Source organism: Panthera onca, chromosome F1 (genome assembly GCF_046562875.1).
Source record: "Panthera onca isolate mPanOnc1 chromosome F1, mPanOnc1 haplotype 2, whole genome shotgun sequence".
NCBI lineage: Eukaryota > Metazoa > Chordata > Mammalia > Carnivora > Felidae > Panthera > Panthera onca.
The window spans coordinates 67,780,080-67,796,346 of record NC_138355.1 but is presented as its reverse complement, the minus strand read 5'-3'; the positions used below and the strand labels follow the sequence as shown (position 1 = coordinate 67,796,346).

General features: G+C 41.9%; 1 long non-coding RNA gene across 1 annotated transcript in view; it reads right to left on the bottom strand.

The window, feature by feature from the left end:
• LOC144614827 (uncharacterized) overlaps positions 1-16,267 on the bottom strand; it is a 170,587-nt gene that overhangs the window by 90,066 nt on the left and 64,254 nt on the right. The gene's annotated exons all lie outside the window — the stretch shown is intronic.

The window sequence follows — 16,267 nt, the reverse complement described above, 5'->3', positions numbered from 1 at the left end:
TGATGAAATCACTCCATCTACTCCCTCCCACCCCACTGCTGTGCGTTCACACATCCCTACGGGGAGCTCCCCCCCCGGGCGTCTTCACGCACGAAGGTGTGAGCGACGCAGCACCCAGGCGCTCAGCTCCACCTGCTCGTATCACGGCTCACTTGTACCGAGGGATGTGGTTTTCACAGACTGTCTTCTCCTTTATGTTAATTTTTAAAAAATAGGGCTCTATCCAGATATTTCATAAAAAGCTCATTATGGTCCATTCTTACACAGATTCAAACTATGGGCTTTTGGGTGTTTTTGTTTTTTTTTTTAGAAATTTATGGTGAAATCCAAGAGAACCCAAAAATAAAATACCCTGCATTTGCCAAAAGTCAGTTTTACTAAGTGAATAAAAAGATGTTATTTCAGACGGGCTTCAAAAATGCTGCCCTATCTGTTCAACCTCCTCAGTAGATAATCTATAACTGCCAACTTAGCCACGTAAACACTAGGCAGTGGTTTTGGGAGGTCAGCTGAGTGAAGGGGATGGAACACAGGCACTGCAAGAGAAAGGCTCCATTTTGAGTCCTGTGAACGTCTTACAATCCACATGTGAATGAATTATTTAGCCTCACTAAGCCTCAGTTTCCTCATCTATAAAACATACCCAAAGTTTCCTGTGATGACCACATGAGATACTTAAGTGTGAAAGCCCTTTGTAAACGATGAAACAGAGACAATTCTTTAAAATTTCTATTAGAGTCAGAAAACAGCAAAATCATCGCCATGAACTTCCAACTGCATCTACCGAACTCAGAGTTCAAGCTCGCCCACCCAAGGCGGCCCCCGCCTCCGAGACTTCGGAGGCCGCTCTTCCTCCCTCCTGCCACCCCTCTTATTTCTACGCCTGGCTTGTCTCTTTCCTCGGACACCCTGGAGAATGAGGAGGGCAAGTTCGCTTCTGGATGGTCCTCCAGGCACACAGCAGTCACGAATCCGAAACAGTGCCTCGGGGAGCACCAAGAGCCGGAGAGCGCGTGTCATACTCGGTTTCCCCAGACACCTGGGCGCCACCCTTCACTTCTCAACTGGTCTCTTCTGTTCCAAAGAGCACAAAATCATAAGGCATTTGAAATGAAGACACACGTGTACTCCTTCCCAGCTGTGGATCTGTAAGGAAGTCACTGAATCTTTCCTTATCTACAACATGGGGCTATCAATGCCCGCTCCGTCCTTCCCATTAGGCTGTTGTAAGAATCAACTACACTAGAATAAACACAGGAGGAACTGCTGTGCTGACCACCAGAAATGTGGAGAAATATGGCATATTATCATCATTATCCCTATTATTAGCTAACACGATCCCTATGTTCTTACCTCTCCAATTTTTCCTGGCCATTTTATACTACTTCACTATTGAAAAAAAATTTTTAGAGGGGAGCAAGGGGCAGAGGGCGCGAGAGAATCTTGAGCAGGCTCCTCGCTCAGGGCGGAGCCCGACGCAGGACTTGATCCCATGACCCTGGGATCATGACCTGAGCTGAAATCAAAAGCTGGATGCTCAACCGACAGAGCCACCCGGGCACCGTGATCTCACTTTTGATTCCTACCTTCCTCCCACGTATGCTTAACTTCTAATGCTACTGTCTTTCTCATTAATTGTGCAGGTCGCACACGTGCAGTCCCTTACAAAAAATAAAATAAAATAAATCCCCAAAATGGGCGTCACTAACTTTTGTCCACAATTCCAGAATTTACTGCCTATTCTCCCGTGCTCTGCCAAGCACCCCGGTTCAAGGGATTTCAAAGTCTTCACCATGACCCTCAATCAGAAATGCTTGTGGTAACATAACCCAGCGTGGCTGCCTACATCTACAAATGGAATCAGAAAATTCACAGACCAGTATTTATCCTTACTACTTACCAAGAATTGAGGTTTTTCATTCCAGTCGGTTCTAATTCATTCTATTCAAATAATGTCAACGAACAGAGGTGCAGCTCCAACACATGTTGATCAAATACCCAACAGGCGAAAGCTAAAATACTCAACTGAAGTTAGTGCTGAAGCCCAATACCATTAGACTGTGTTTCTGGGCTACTGAAGGTAAAAATCTTACTTGACAACGTTAACAACGCTGGAATTTTATTATTAACGATTCGGTGTTCATATTTAAATACTGGACATTTCAAAGGAGGGACGCTTGTGCAGCTGCTGGGTGGCTGCGGCCATCACACGTGTGGGATGCCAGGTGGGTATTCACTTCTCACATGAGAGACAGAGACTGGCAGAGAAGCAAAAAAAAGATCTTGAGGGAAATACCTTATTTTTTTGTCTAACGCTTTCTTCTACTCACATTCTTCATTAGATATGGATTAAAAATAGTTTATCTTCCATATATGATTTTGGAGGCAAAATTAAAATCGTACTGCAAATTCAGGACTTAAATAGAATTAAAAAAGCTAAAAATACTGTGCCTCACTGTTGTTTTATTTAAAAGTATAAGGTTCATGAGGAGGTAAGATGGCGGAGGAACAGGGGGACCCTAAGCTTGCCTCCTCCCTCAAACACACCTAGATAAATATCAAACCGATGAGGGAAACAAAGGCAGGAAGAATGTAGTTTAAATTAAATCCCCTTAAGACTTGCAGCCCACTGATAGTTTCCAGAGACCTGCAGTGCCTACCATTCCTCAAGAAGTTTCTGGCTGCCTTAATGCCTTGATGTTTCCATGTCATTAAAAACTAAAAGCAACCTTGCCTTGACAATAGCTAAATCCTCAGGGTCCTGTAAGACCTCGGTCTCAGAATCCAGAAATTCCTTGGAAACCGGCTTTTTCTCTATGCCCTCTCCCTCCACAAAGTATATAATCGGGTTCACTCTTCCCAATCCCAGCGCAGCCATTTCTGCCCACGGGTCCTGTCCCCCTGCTAGGATAAGACCACCTTTTGGCCCCCAAAATGTCTCAAGGATTCTCTCTTAGCCGTTTCCTCACAAACCCCACTTTAAATTTCATCAGAATCAGGGGCGCCTGGGTGGCTCAGTCTGTTGAGCCCCCGACTTCGGCTCAAGTCATGATCTCGCGGTCCGTGAGTTCGAGCCCCGCGTCGGGCTCTGTGCTGACAGCTGGGAGCCTGGAGCCTGCTTCGGATTCTGTCTCATCTCTCTGCCCCTCCCCTGCTCATGCTCTGTCTCTGTCTCAAAAATAAGTAAACGTTAAAAAAATAAATAAATAAATTTCATCAGAATCATTCTGAACGCCTAAGGAATCAACGTGAGGACAGAACAAAACTGTGCGCCTAGAAGTGGAAAAGTGACCATCTCATGGAAGGCAGGAGGTGCAGAGAGTTGATTTGGGGGGAGATAAGCACTGTGGGTGCTGCAGGGCGGGGGGGGGGGGGGATGCCCTGTTTACAGAGACCACCACAAGTTACTATCCCCAGCAGAACATAAAATCTCAGGTTTCAGAAGTCCACCATCGCCGGGGTCATGCCTGGCTTGGCAAGGGTGCTGCCGTGGGGAAGGAGGGTGGTGACCTGGGAGTGGGCAGCTGGTCTGAAGATCCCCCGGGTCACGTGGGGAGAAACAGTTGCCCTGTTCGGAGTGCACTGGGGCATGGTGGCAAGCCCTCCCCGGGGACAAAAGTGGCAGCGCGGACGGTCTGCACCGTTCTCAAGCGTAGGAAGGGGCATGTTGGCGGAACGCGGGCAGCCTTGGTGCCAGCTTTCGGCTGAGTTTTACCGTAAACTCTGAACTGCTTCACAGTCACACGACCACTTTCCTGGGACAGACCGGCGAACAGAAAAGCACAGTGAGACCTTCCCTCCAGAGTATCAGTGCAGGTCCGTGTGCCACAAGTCCCTAGAACTTGGGAGTTTTGAGACCTTGCCATGTGCCTGAGATAAAAGACGGTGCCACCCGGCAGGAAAAGAGTGTGGACGCAGACGGGGGGAAGGCAGGGATCCGACAGAAGCCGCGGACACAAGAGGGGTGAGTCTTTCCCATCCGTGAGGGCTTCCTAAAGAGTGGCAGGCACAAACCATTCAGGGATAAGAGAGTGGGGAAATGCCATTTTGCCCTCCCCCAACCCACCAGCACTGACCAACCTCAGTGAGTAAAACAGCACCACCAAGTGGAGACCGGAGCCATTTACACCAAGCTCCACACCCCTGCACCCTGCAGGTGCATCTCTACGAGGGCAACACCACCTCAGAATCGGCACAACGGCCCCCTCCCCCAGAAGACCGGCACAAACCCGTCTCATGCACCAGGTCGACTGATCATAGAGTGCTGCAAAGCTTCCGCTCTAGGGGAAATAGGATCTAGCTTCCTTTTTATTTTTAATTTTATTTTTTATTCTTTTTAAAAAATTCATATATATATTTGGATCTAGCTTTTAATAAGCAGACCAAAACACCTCTGACCTAGTGGTTTTTGTCTTATTATCTTTTTTTTCTGGAAAAAATGAGAAGATGGAGGCATTCACCCCTCAAGAAGAACAGGATGAAGTAACGGCCAGGGATTAAGCCAATACGGACATAACTAAGGTGTGTGAACTAGAATTTAAAACAATGATTATAAGGATACTAGCAGGGCTTGGAAAAGAAAAAGCACAGAGGACACTAGAGAATCTCTTATGGCAGGAGATAAAAGAACTAAAATCTAGTCAGGCCAAAAATAAACACGTGATAGCTGAGATGCAAACCTCACCACAGCAATGAGTGGATGAAGCAAAAGAACAAATTAGTGACACTGGAGGTAAAATTATGGAAAATAATGAAGCGAAAAAGAAGAGGGAAACAAAGATAGTGGATCACGATGATAGACTTAGGGAACTCAGTAACTCCTTAATGCATAATAACATGTGTATTAGAGGAGTCCCAGAAGATGGAGAGATTGAAAAAGGGGAAGAAGGTTTATCTGAGCAAATTACAGCTCAAAACTCCCCTAATCTGGGGAAGGACACAGACATTGAGATCCAAGAAGTACAGAGAACTCTCATTAAATTCAACAAAAGCTGGTCATCACCAAGACATATCACAGTCAGATTCACAAAATACCAGACAAGGAAAAAATCCTGAGAGAACCAAGGGGGAAAAAGTCCTTAACCAACAAGGAAGACAGATCAGGTTCATAGCAGATCTGTCCACGGACACTTGGCAGATCAGAAAGGAGTGGCAGGATATATTCAACATACTGAATGGGGAAAATATGCAGCCAATAATTCTTCATCCAGAAAGGCTGTCATTTAGGATACAAGGAGAGATAAAGAGTTCCCTAAACAAAAACTGAAGGAGTCCGTGACCACTAAATCAGCCTTATAAGAAATATTAAAGGGGATTATTTGGGGGGAAAAAGAGCAAAAGCAACAAAGATGAGAAAGGAACAGAGAACATCAACAGAAACACCAACTTTGCAGGTAACACATTGGCACTAAATTCTTCTTTCAATAGTTACTCGGAACGTAAATGGACTAAATGCTCCAATCAAAAGACAGGAAGTATCAGAATGGATAAAAAAAACAAGACCCAGCTATATGTAGCCTACAAGAGACTCATTTCAGACCTAAAGACACCTGCAGACCGAAAGTGAGGAGATGGAGAACCATCTGCCATGATAATAGAAGTCAAAAGAAAGCCTGAGTAGCCATACTAATTATATCAGACAAACTAGATTTTAAACCAAAGACTGTAACAAGATACGAAGAAGGGTATTATATCATAATTAAGGGGTCTATCCATCAAGAAGATCAAACAATTGTAAATATTTATGCCCCCAACTTAAAGACACCCAAGTATATAAACCAATTAATCACAACCTTAAAGAAACTCATGAATAACAAAACAATAATAGTAGGGGACTTTAACACCCCATTTACAACAATGGAGAGATCATCTAAGCAGAAAATCAACAAGGAAACAAAGGCTTTGAATGACCCTCTGGACCAGATGGCATTAAAAGATATTCAGAACATTTCATCCTAAAGCAGAATACACATTCTCCTTGAGTGCACATGGAACTTTCTCCAGAATAGATCACATACTGGGACACAAATCAGCCCTCAACAAGTACAAAAAGATCCAGATCATACCATGCACGTTTTTAGACCAAAATGCTATGAAGCTTCAAATCAACCATGAGAAAAAATTTGGAAATATCACGAATACTTGGAGATTAAAGAACATCCTAATAAAGAATGAATGGGTTAACCAATAAATTAAGGAGGAAATTAAAAAGCACATGAAACCAATGAGAATGAAAACACGACAGTCCAAAACCTCTGGGATACGGCAAAGGTGGTCATAAGAGGGAAAACTATAGCAACCCAGGCCTTCTTAAAGAAGGAAGGAATTCTCAAATACACAACCTAACCTTACACCTAAAGGAGCTAGAAAAAGAAAAGCAAATACAGCCCCAAACAGAAAATAATAAAGATTAAAACAGAAATCCATGGCATAGAAATAAAAAAGACAGTAGAACAGATCAAAGAAACCAGGCATGGAAACAAAAGCAAACATGAACTATTGGGACCTCGTCAAGATGAAAAACTTCTGCACAGTGAAGGAAACAATCAACAAAAAGGCAGCCTACTGAATGGAAGAAGGCATTTGCAAATGACATAGCAGATAAAGGGTTAGTATGCAAAGTCTATAAAGAACTTACCAAACACAACACCCAAAAACACAAATAATCCGGTGAAGAAATGGGCAGAAGACAGGAATAGACATTTTTCCGAGGAAAACATCCAGATGGCCAAAAGACACATGAAAAGATGCTCCACACCACTCATCTCCAGGGAAATACAAATCAAAACCGCAATGAACTACCACATAACACCTGTCAGAATGGCTAAAATTAGTAACACAAGAAACAACAGGTGTTAGTGAGCATGCAGAGAAAGGCGAACCCTCTTGCACTGTTGGTGGGAATGTAAACTGGTTGTAGCCACTCTAGAGAACAGTATAGAGTTTCCTCAGAAAGTTAAAAACAGAACTACCCTACGATCCAGCAGTTTCGCTACCAGGTATTTACTCAAACAGTACAAAAATACAGATCCGAAGGGGCACGAGAACCTCAATGTTTATAGCAGCATTGTCAACGACAGCTGAACTATGGAGAGAGCCCAAACGTCCGTCGACCGGTTAATGAAGAAGATGCAACATATGTAGATGGAATATTACTGACCCATGAAAAAGAACGGATCTTTCCATTTACAATGACATGGACGGAACTAGAGGGTATCTTGCTAAGCGAAGTAAGTCAGAGAAAGACAAATGCCATATGATTTCACTCATGTGTGGAATTTACAAAACAAAACAGATGAAATAGGGGAAGGGAAAAAAAAAAAACAGAGGGAAGCCAACCACAAGAGACTCTTAACCATAGAGAAAAAACTGAGGGTCGACGGAGGGAGGTGGGTGGGAGATGGGCTAGATGGGTGATGGGTATTACGGAGGGCATTTGTTGTGATGAGCACTGGGTGTTGTATGTAAGTGATGAATCACTGAATTCTATTCCTGGAACCAATATGACACTGTATGTTAACTAACTAGGATTTAAATAAAAATTGGGGGAAAAAATATTTTTTTTTCATTTTCACTTATTTCATTTTTTTCATTTTCATTTTATTTATTTTTTATTACTAAAAAAATAAATAAAATGAAAGTATAAATACAGGACACCAGACAATTTTACAAAGATTAGAACTGTGGTAGCTAACTTCCATTATTCTGCTTTGTATATTCAAATTTATAAGTATGCATTGGCTTTACAGGATATGACATTCTTTCTAAAACTGAAACCCCACACACTCTTAATATTTATGAAACGGGGACTTATTTTCCTATTTAAAACTCTTGAATTTGCCCCCGAAATTAATAGCTCTCAGTCATCAACTGTTCTTGCATTTTACGTTTGCAGTAATAAACGTAACATATACCTCTACTGAATTTTACCATGCAAAGCTATTTTGGGCTAAGTCACAGGATGATTAACTGTATTTTGAAATGTGGATCTGAATATCTGTCCAAAATCCAACGGCTTGCTTTATGCAGGTTCTGATGCTGTCAGCCTGGTTAGAGACAACAATGCATGCTATCGTGGATCACTGTTCAACTACGAACTCAGGGTTGCCCCCCAACATGGCATACGAGATTTTCAGCCATCGACTTTGCAAAGACTAAAGAGCAAAGTGCAACGAAACAGCAGATTCTAGTAAAGACCCAAAGCAAGGTCAGGCTGCCATGTGCTCCTGGGGTGGCCTCTAAAGTTAGGGAAACTCAGGGACACCTGGGTTCCGTAAGGGGGCGTTGCCTGCGTGAGCCCCACCACACTGGGCAGGCTGGTAGGCAAATCATCTGAGAAGGATGCCACCCATTTTTGTCTTCTTTTCTGGTCAAACAGTGGCATATTAGTGGGCATTCTTCTGTTTACAAAAGCAATACTCACTCGTTGAAAAAACTTCAGAAAATGGTAAAGAAGAAAATGGAACCCGTGTTTCTCTGATGTTCACTGTAGCACAGTGAGCGCAGCGAGCATTTCTCTTTTCCACACTCTCCAGCCGCACCCCTACCAAACCCTGGAAGGGACAACAATTTTAAAGCAGGAGCATTCATCCAGACGATGAAAAATGGATGAAATGGAGTTTTTAGTGGGCTACAAACTATGCGGCATGACCTAGAGACGCAGAACAAGTGTGATTCAACCGATAAGGCACCTTGGAGGCCACGGGAGTTGGAAGGCCAGCCCAGGCAAGAAAGTTACTTCGTACCAGAGGTGGAAGACAATGGGTCGTGGCAATATTTTTTTTAATAAAAGAATTATAAGAAAATTACACTCCCCTCTCTTGTTCCATGGGAAGCTCTACACACTGGCTAAGACTAGTCACAATTTAGAACAAAGTTTTAGGAATTCTGCTAAACAGAACTGAAACACAGAGTTCACATATGTATTAGTTTGCGGCTTTGCCCTAAAGCCCTACTCAATTTCAGTTCAGAACAGGCTCGCCTCCTTAGCCATAGAAACAGCCAGATGACAGCCAGATGACAGCAAGAGTGTGCGGCAAATTATGGAATCTGGAACGCAGATTAATACATTGTTACTGTCTTCCGTGTGACTTAGCACATAGACCGCAGAAGGTGCCTGATGCAGAGCAAACAACAGAAACGCCGATTTCTCACCCAGAATGCCGGAAGGCAGAAGCGTTCAGGAAAGGGAGGCAGCAAGCCTTTCTGAACCTCAGAGTGTGTGATTAGTTCAGTAAAATACCTCTGAAAATGTTTAAGAAATGCTATACAGCCAGAACCTCTGTCCGCCTGTGCAGAAGGCTGGAGGGTGACTTTCTGGGGACATTTACAGAGATGAGGTGTGTGTGGGGGGGGGGGGTGCCATAGCAATTTTTTAAAAAGTAAGGAAGAGGCAAACCTTATAGGATACTGACAAAAAAGGCTTACAAGCTCCCAATCAGGAAACTGAAGGATATTCCCTGGGCAACTTAGCATTTCATGAACAAAGACCAAAAGATAGGGAAAGTTCGGTGTCATCCTATGGTGAAAAAGTAAGCTTATCCTAAGAATCCAAAGAAAGCATCTATACCACATCACTCAGCTTTATCACCCTCATAAGGAAAGCCCACCACTCAAGATATCCCAGCCCTTCACACACACACACACACACACACACACACACACACACACACACTTTCCAAACAGATAGTCATTAGTGAACTGGTCCTATTACAAATGGACTGACAAGGATCCCCAAGCATTTGGGAATAACATGAAAACAGACATCGCCTGACGAACAGGTAACAAAAGAACATGGGAGAATCAGATACGGCCCAGAGAGCAGATTAAAGTCTTTCAAAGACAGATATTCAACATTTTCAGAAGGACGTGACAAGATGCCGTATTGGTGAAACAAAAGTGCTCTGTATAAAAGGCATGTTCTGAGAAGCAGAAAGAGCTTTGACAAATTAAAAATACATTACCCGAAATAAAAAATTAAACGGCAGACTTGGGGGAGAAATTTGAGGAAATGTCTTGAATACCAGAACCAGATGGCAAATAGGAGAAAAATCAGGGGCCAACATATGAATATCGACGATAAAAGATGTTGAATCATTGACTAGACAGACTTCAAACATAAGTAGAAAGGGTTAAATTTTCAAAGACATAGTAAAAAGAGAATTTCAAAAAGCAAAAGGACATGAGCTTCCGGCCCAAACGACTCCCATGATGAAAACAATCATGGCCACATGCAAAATACGTCTTCACGAAGTTTCTAAAAACTATGTTAAAAAGGCGACCTTACAAACGTCAAAATAAAAAGCCAGATAGAATAATAAGCAATGGACCAAGGATCAAAACGGCCCTGGACTTTACGCTACAAAGTAGAAAACCATGAAATAGGGGCGTAAACATTTTGAGGGAAAACTAGTCCCGCTAATCTTAAAAAATTTTTTTTTTTCAACGTTTTTTATTTATTTTTGGGACAGAGAGAGACAGAGCATGAACGGGGGAGGGGCAGAGAGAGAGGGAGACACAGAATCAGAAACAGGCTCCAGGCTCCGAGCCATCAGCCCAGAGCCTGACGCGGGGCTCGAACTCACGGACCGCGAGATCGTGACCTGGCTGAAGTCGGACGCTTAACCGACTGCGCCACCCAGGCGCCCCTAGTCCCGCTAATCTTAAAAATAGAAATTGCTGGTTCTTTTACCAGCACAAGATGGGTTTATATGGGAATAAGAATTGCAGTCCGGGGCAAACAGGCTGCAGCACAACCCTACGCGAGTCTGAGAACAAAGGAGAGGCACCTTCCTTTTAAGGGGAAAAGGGGGGATTGGGGAGGGCTGTTAGCAACTAGAAGTCCATTGGAGGAAAGGGGGAGTTTCAAGAATGGTGCTTTGCACTGGCTGAGCTGTTCCCCGGGAGATGTAGCCTCCTGGAGGAGTAGAGTGATATCCATAGGATGCAAGGTCCAGTCATGTAGGGTCAAGTCCCTCTCTTCCCGCCGGGTCTGCAGTGATGAGGAGTGGTACGGCTGACAGCACCCCTGCAGAAGCCTCCAGACTCCCTTTTTCAGGAGACTTCCCATCACTAGTTGTCAGTGTCCCAGACCAGAATTCTAAATTCAGCCAATCATCAACCAAGTGCGAGAGTAAAATAACACTTTTTACGACATGCAAGAGCTCAAAATTTGCTTCTCCCCTCTTTCTCAGGAAGCCATGGAAACGGAGGTGTATACACTGAAGATGAAGAACCCAGGAGACAGTGAATCGAGAAGAGCAGAGAGGGCAGGGGACCCCCCAGGTTGGAACTGAAGTGTCACATCCCTGCAATCAGCTAAGGAGCAACTGGGAAAAACTGGACAAAGGCAGAGGGCTCCTGGACAAGTGGCTCCATGAAAAGAAAAAGGGAAATTAAGAAAGGACTGATATTACGGACCACAGAGAGAAAACAAAAACAAAAACAAAAAACAAAAACGTTTAGCCTTCTTGTTCAAGAGATACGTGTTTATAGCACATGGCACGGATCAGCTGTGAGTAATATTCATTGAATCATTGTCACTGAAACAGTACATGACAACTAAAATAAGAATGTAAACCTATATTGAAAAAGAGGAATGAGGAAGCGTGTGAGTTAGGAAATGAGGATGGAAACTGATAAAGTTGTTGAAAATAGTGTGATGGTTGATTTTATGCGTCAACTTGGATGGACCACTGTGCCCAGACATTTGGTCAAGCAGCATTCTGGATGTTTCTGCGACGGTGTTTTGAGTGGAGATTGACATTTAAATTGGTGGGCTTTCAGTAGAGATTTCCTCCATAATGTGGGCGGGCCTGTTGAAGGCGTGGATAGGACACAAGACGGACCAACCATGAGCAAGAGGGAATTCAGAAGATGGCCTCAGACTTGAACTGCAGGACCCGTGCTGCCCTGGGCCCCCAGCCTGTTGAGCCACCTTGTGGACTTGGGATTTGCCTGCCTCCGTTATCATGTGAGCCACTTGGTAAAAGTAAGCCTTCATCACCTCTCTCCCTCGCACACACGTGTACATAAAACACACACACACACACGTAACTTGTTCAGTTTTTCTGAAGACCCCAAAAACAGGTTGCCTCTAGGGAAAAGAAAAGGGTAGGGAGGGGTGGAGTAGAGAATCACTTCCTTTTGTGTGTGTGTGTGTGTGTGTGTGTGTGTGTGGACATGTGTATATATTTTAGTAATACTTGAATTTTTAAACTGTAGGTACACTATTTCCCAAACATAAAAATGTTTTAAAAAGGGTAATTACTAGGTGAAGAGGTAGCAAGTGGAAAACTTTCAAGCCAGTACAGAGCGTATAAAACAGACCATCTAAAAACTGAGTAAAGGCTGAGAAAAAGGGGAAATAAGGAGAAACATGATACAAGGGAAACCCAAAATAAGAATAAACCTCCTGTAATAATTACATAAATATCATGTGGACTAAAATTCATTGAGAAAAAAGGGCACTAAAAGGCAAATGGAGTTCTGATAAAAAGTTTAAAAAAAGAACGATTTCACCAAAAACGTGTAGACGCCATCACTGGAATGGACCTAACAGCCAAGCTTCAAAATATATCAAGCAAACACTGAGGGTGGCTCAGTCGGTTAAGCGCCGACTTCAACTCAGGTCACAATCTCGCAGTCCGTGAGTTCGAGCCCCGCATCGGGCTCTGGGCTGATGGCTCAGAGCCTGGAGCCTGCTTCCGACTCTGTGTCTCCCTCTCTCTCTGCCCCTCCCCCGTTCATGCTCTGCCTCTCTCTGTCTCAAAAATAAATAAAACGTTAAAAAAAATTAAAAAAAAAAAAAAAAAAAAAAACAACCACAGAAGTTCGCTACCCACCCCTTGCTAGGCCCTTCCCACCACCATCCCTACAGCTGCAAATATAAAAATATACTTTGGAAAAAAGAAGTATAAAAGAGGAAATAAAAATGTTAAAAAAATTATAAACCATTTGAAATTAAAAGATAAAAATGCAGACTAGCAAAATCAGAGTGGTGTATGAAAACGTCCAGAGGTAAATCCGCTTCCTGGAAAAACCTAAAATGGAGTGTTTAATTCAAGAATGCAGAAAAAGAAAGCGAATACAAAGGAAAAAAATTTTCAAGTAACATTACATTGGTAACATATGAATTAATGCAAAGACAAAGACAAATTAAATAATTAGATGGGCCTCAAAGATTGAAGTAAAAATAGCAATAAAAATGAGGCCTTGAAGATATTAAAATTTTGGTAGTTACCCCTGAGAGCAGACGAGGGAAGGATCACCCAAATAAAATCACAAACGAAATAAGGACATAACTAGGGATGCAAATACAGCTGTTAAAATGATAACACCACGAGACGCTTTAGATTAATTTGAACACCCGGACCAAATGTACAATTCTAATAATACTAATTTGTAATAATGGCCTGAGAAAGATTAGAAAATGAACAGAGCAACAGTCAAGAGACAGGAAAGTGACAGTGAAAATGCAGTTTTCATCCCTCCTCAAGACAAAGAGACCAAAGGTTTAAGAGCAGACATGCAGATTCTTTCAGGTTTTAGAAAAATAGGAGAATCTCCTCAGCTCAAATCATGAGGCCACTAGCCTCAAAAGCTTTGTATCAAACCAGAAACAGGCAGTTAAAAATACAAAATTAAACACTAATGTCACCTACAGATGAGAATAAATAAAATTTTAAAAAAAGAATCCATAGTTAAAACAAAACAAAACAGCATCGTTGTCCAAGCTGGGTTTAAAAAAGGAATGCAAGGATGAGTCCACAGTAGAAGAATCAAAATGTATTATTTCAAAGGATGAGAAACATAAAACGTCAGATGTAAATCCAACATCCAGTTGATCATAAACATTCTTATCAAGCTGAGACTAAAACGAAATTTCCTTTACTTATGCGCAGCTATCAGAAGTCCACAAACGTCATTTCATGACTGCGTTTGAACATTCCAGTTCAAGTCAGAAAACCCCAAAACTACACACGTATCAGCAAATAGAGAAGACAAGACAGATACGTTTTGTTTGCAACTCTCTTCTCCTCCCGACTTAAAACACAGCAGCATAAAGCACTCATTACGAAAATGTGTACAACGATGTACAAAAAAGCAAAATGTATAACAAGGACAGCAAGAGGTAAGGGAATAATCTACACCGGGACAAAGTTTTTGCCTCTGGGCAAATTAAGTTGGTATTAATAAGAATTAGCATGTTTTTTAAGGTAAAAAATTGTAACCCTTCTCAGGGCAACCACTAAGAAATCAACTCAAAAAAATCCGGGAAAGAAAAAACATGGTACACTAGAAAATACCTACCTAACAGAAAAGAAGGCAGGGATAGAGGGCCAGAGGAAGGAAAAATACATGGCAGACAGAAAACTAACAGTAAGTGGGAGGTGTAGCTCCTACTTGATCAGGAAGTACAAAAAAAATAGAAATAAATTAGATAATCCAATCAGGAGGCTGAGATCGGCAGAATGGAGTAGGAAATTTTAAGCCAACTATACAAAGTCTGCAAAAGACAGGCCATAGATTCAAAGACACAAATAAGGTAAAATTAAAAAGGCGAATGAGATATGCCTGGCAAGCAGCAACCCAAAACTATCTGGAATGGCTATATTAATATCAGACAAAATTAACTTGAAGACCAAAATTGCTGTAAGACAAAAGTGATAAAAGTTCAATGCATCAGGAAGAGATGACAATTATCAACTGTACATTCACCTACCAGAACCCCAAAACACGTGAAGCAAAAGCTGACAGATTTGAAGGAAAAGATAGGTAATTCCACGGTAATAGTTGGAGCCTTTAATACTCTGTATTCAATAATGGGTAAAACAACCACAAATAAGACCAACACGGAAGTAGACACAAAAACACTATGAAACAGCTACAGCAGACATCCATAGAACATTCCACCCAAACTATCAACACATATACATCCTCATCCAGTCCACAAGGAACATTCTTCGGGACAGACCGTATGTTAGACCATTAAGAAGCCTCCATGAATTTAAGGGTATTGAAATCAAACAAAGTATGTTCCCTGACAGCAGTGGAATTAGAAATCACCAACAGAAGGAAATTTGGGAAATTCACACCTATGTGGATATTAACACGCTTCTAAATAATTACCGATGTGTCAAAAAAGAAATAAAAAAGAAAGCACTTTAAGATGAATAAAAATGAAAACACATCCCCAAACTTATGGAATACAGCAAAAGCAGTGCTTAGAGAGAAATTTAAAGAAGTACATGTGTGTATTAAAAAAGAAGTCATTAACCCGAGAATCATCTTAAAAAACTAGAAAAAGAAGAGGACACTACATCCAAAGCAAACAGATGGGGAAAAAATGAAAAGATTGGAGGGGAAATAAATAATATAGGTAACAGAATTTAAAAAATTAACAAAACCCAAAGGTGACTGTTTAAAATGATCGACAAAGTTGATAAACCTTTAGTTACACAGACCAAGAGAAAAAGAGGACGCAAGTTGCTAAAATCAAGAATTAAAGAGAAGAGATCACCAGTGACCTTACAGAAATAAAAATCATAGAGGAAGGCTATGAACTGTGTGCCAACAAGTTAGCTGACCCAGATGGAATGGACAACTTCCCAGAAAGTTGCAAAATTGCCTTAAGAGGGAATAGAAAATCTGAATAGACTTACAAGAAGCAGAGATTGCATCAGTAATCAACAAAGAGTAGCCCAGAACCACCATTAGCTTCGCTGATGAAATCTATAAAACATTAAAGAATTAATACCAATCCTTTACACACTCTTCCACAGCATAAAAGACGAGGAAATGATTTCCAACTCGTTCTAGGAGGCCAGTATGACCTTGATACCAAAACCAGACAATGGCATCACGAGAAAACAAGAGGAAAAGCCACAGACCTATATTCCTGATGAATATAGATACAAACATCCTCTACAAAATGGGATCCAGCAACAATGCCATCATGCCATCTTGAGGCATATATCCAAAAGAAATGAAAAAGTGTCCACACAAAAACGTATAGGCTGATGTGCCCAGCAGCATTATATTTATAAGAGTTACAAAGTAGAAACAGCCCAAATTCCCATCAACTGGTGAATGGATACATAAAGATGGCATGTCGATATATTAGAATACTATTCGGCCATAAAAAGGAATGAAATATTGATCACATGCTACAACATGGATGGAGCTTAATCACATTGTGCTAAATGGAAGAAGGTAATCACAATCGTGTGATCCCGTGCATCTGAGATGTGCAGAATAGGCAATTTCA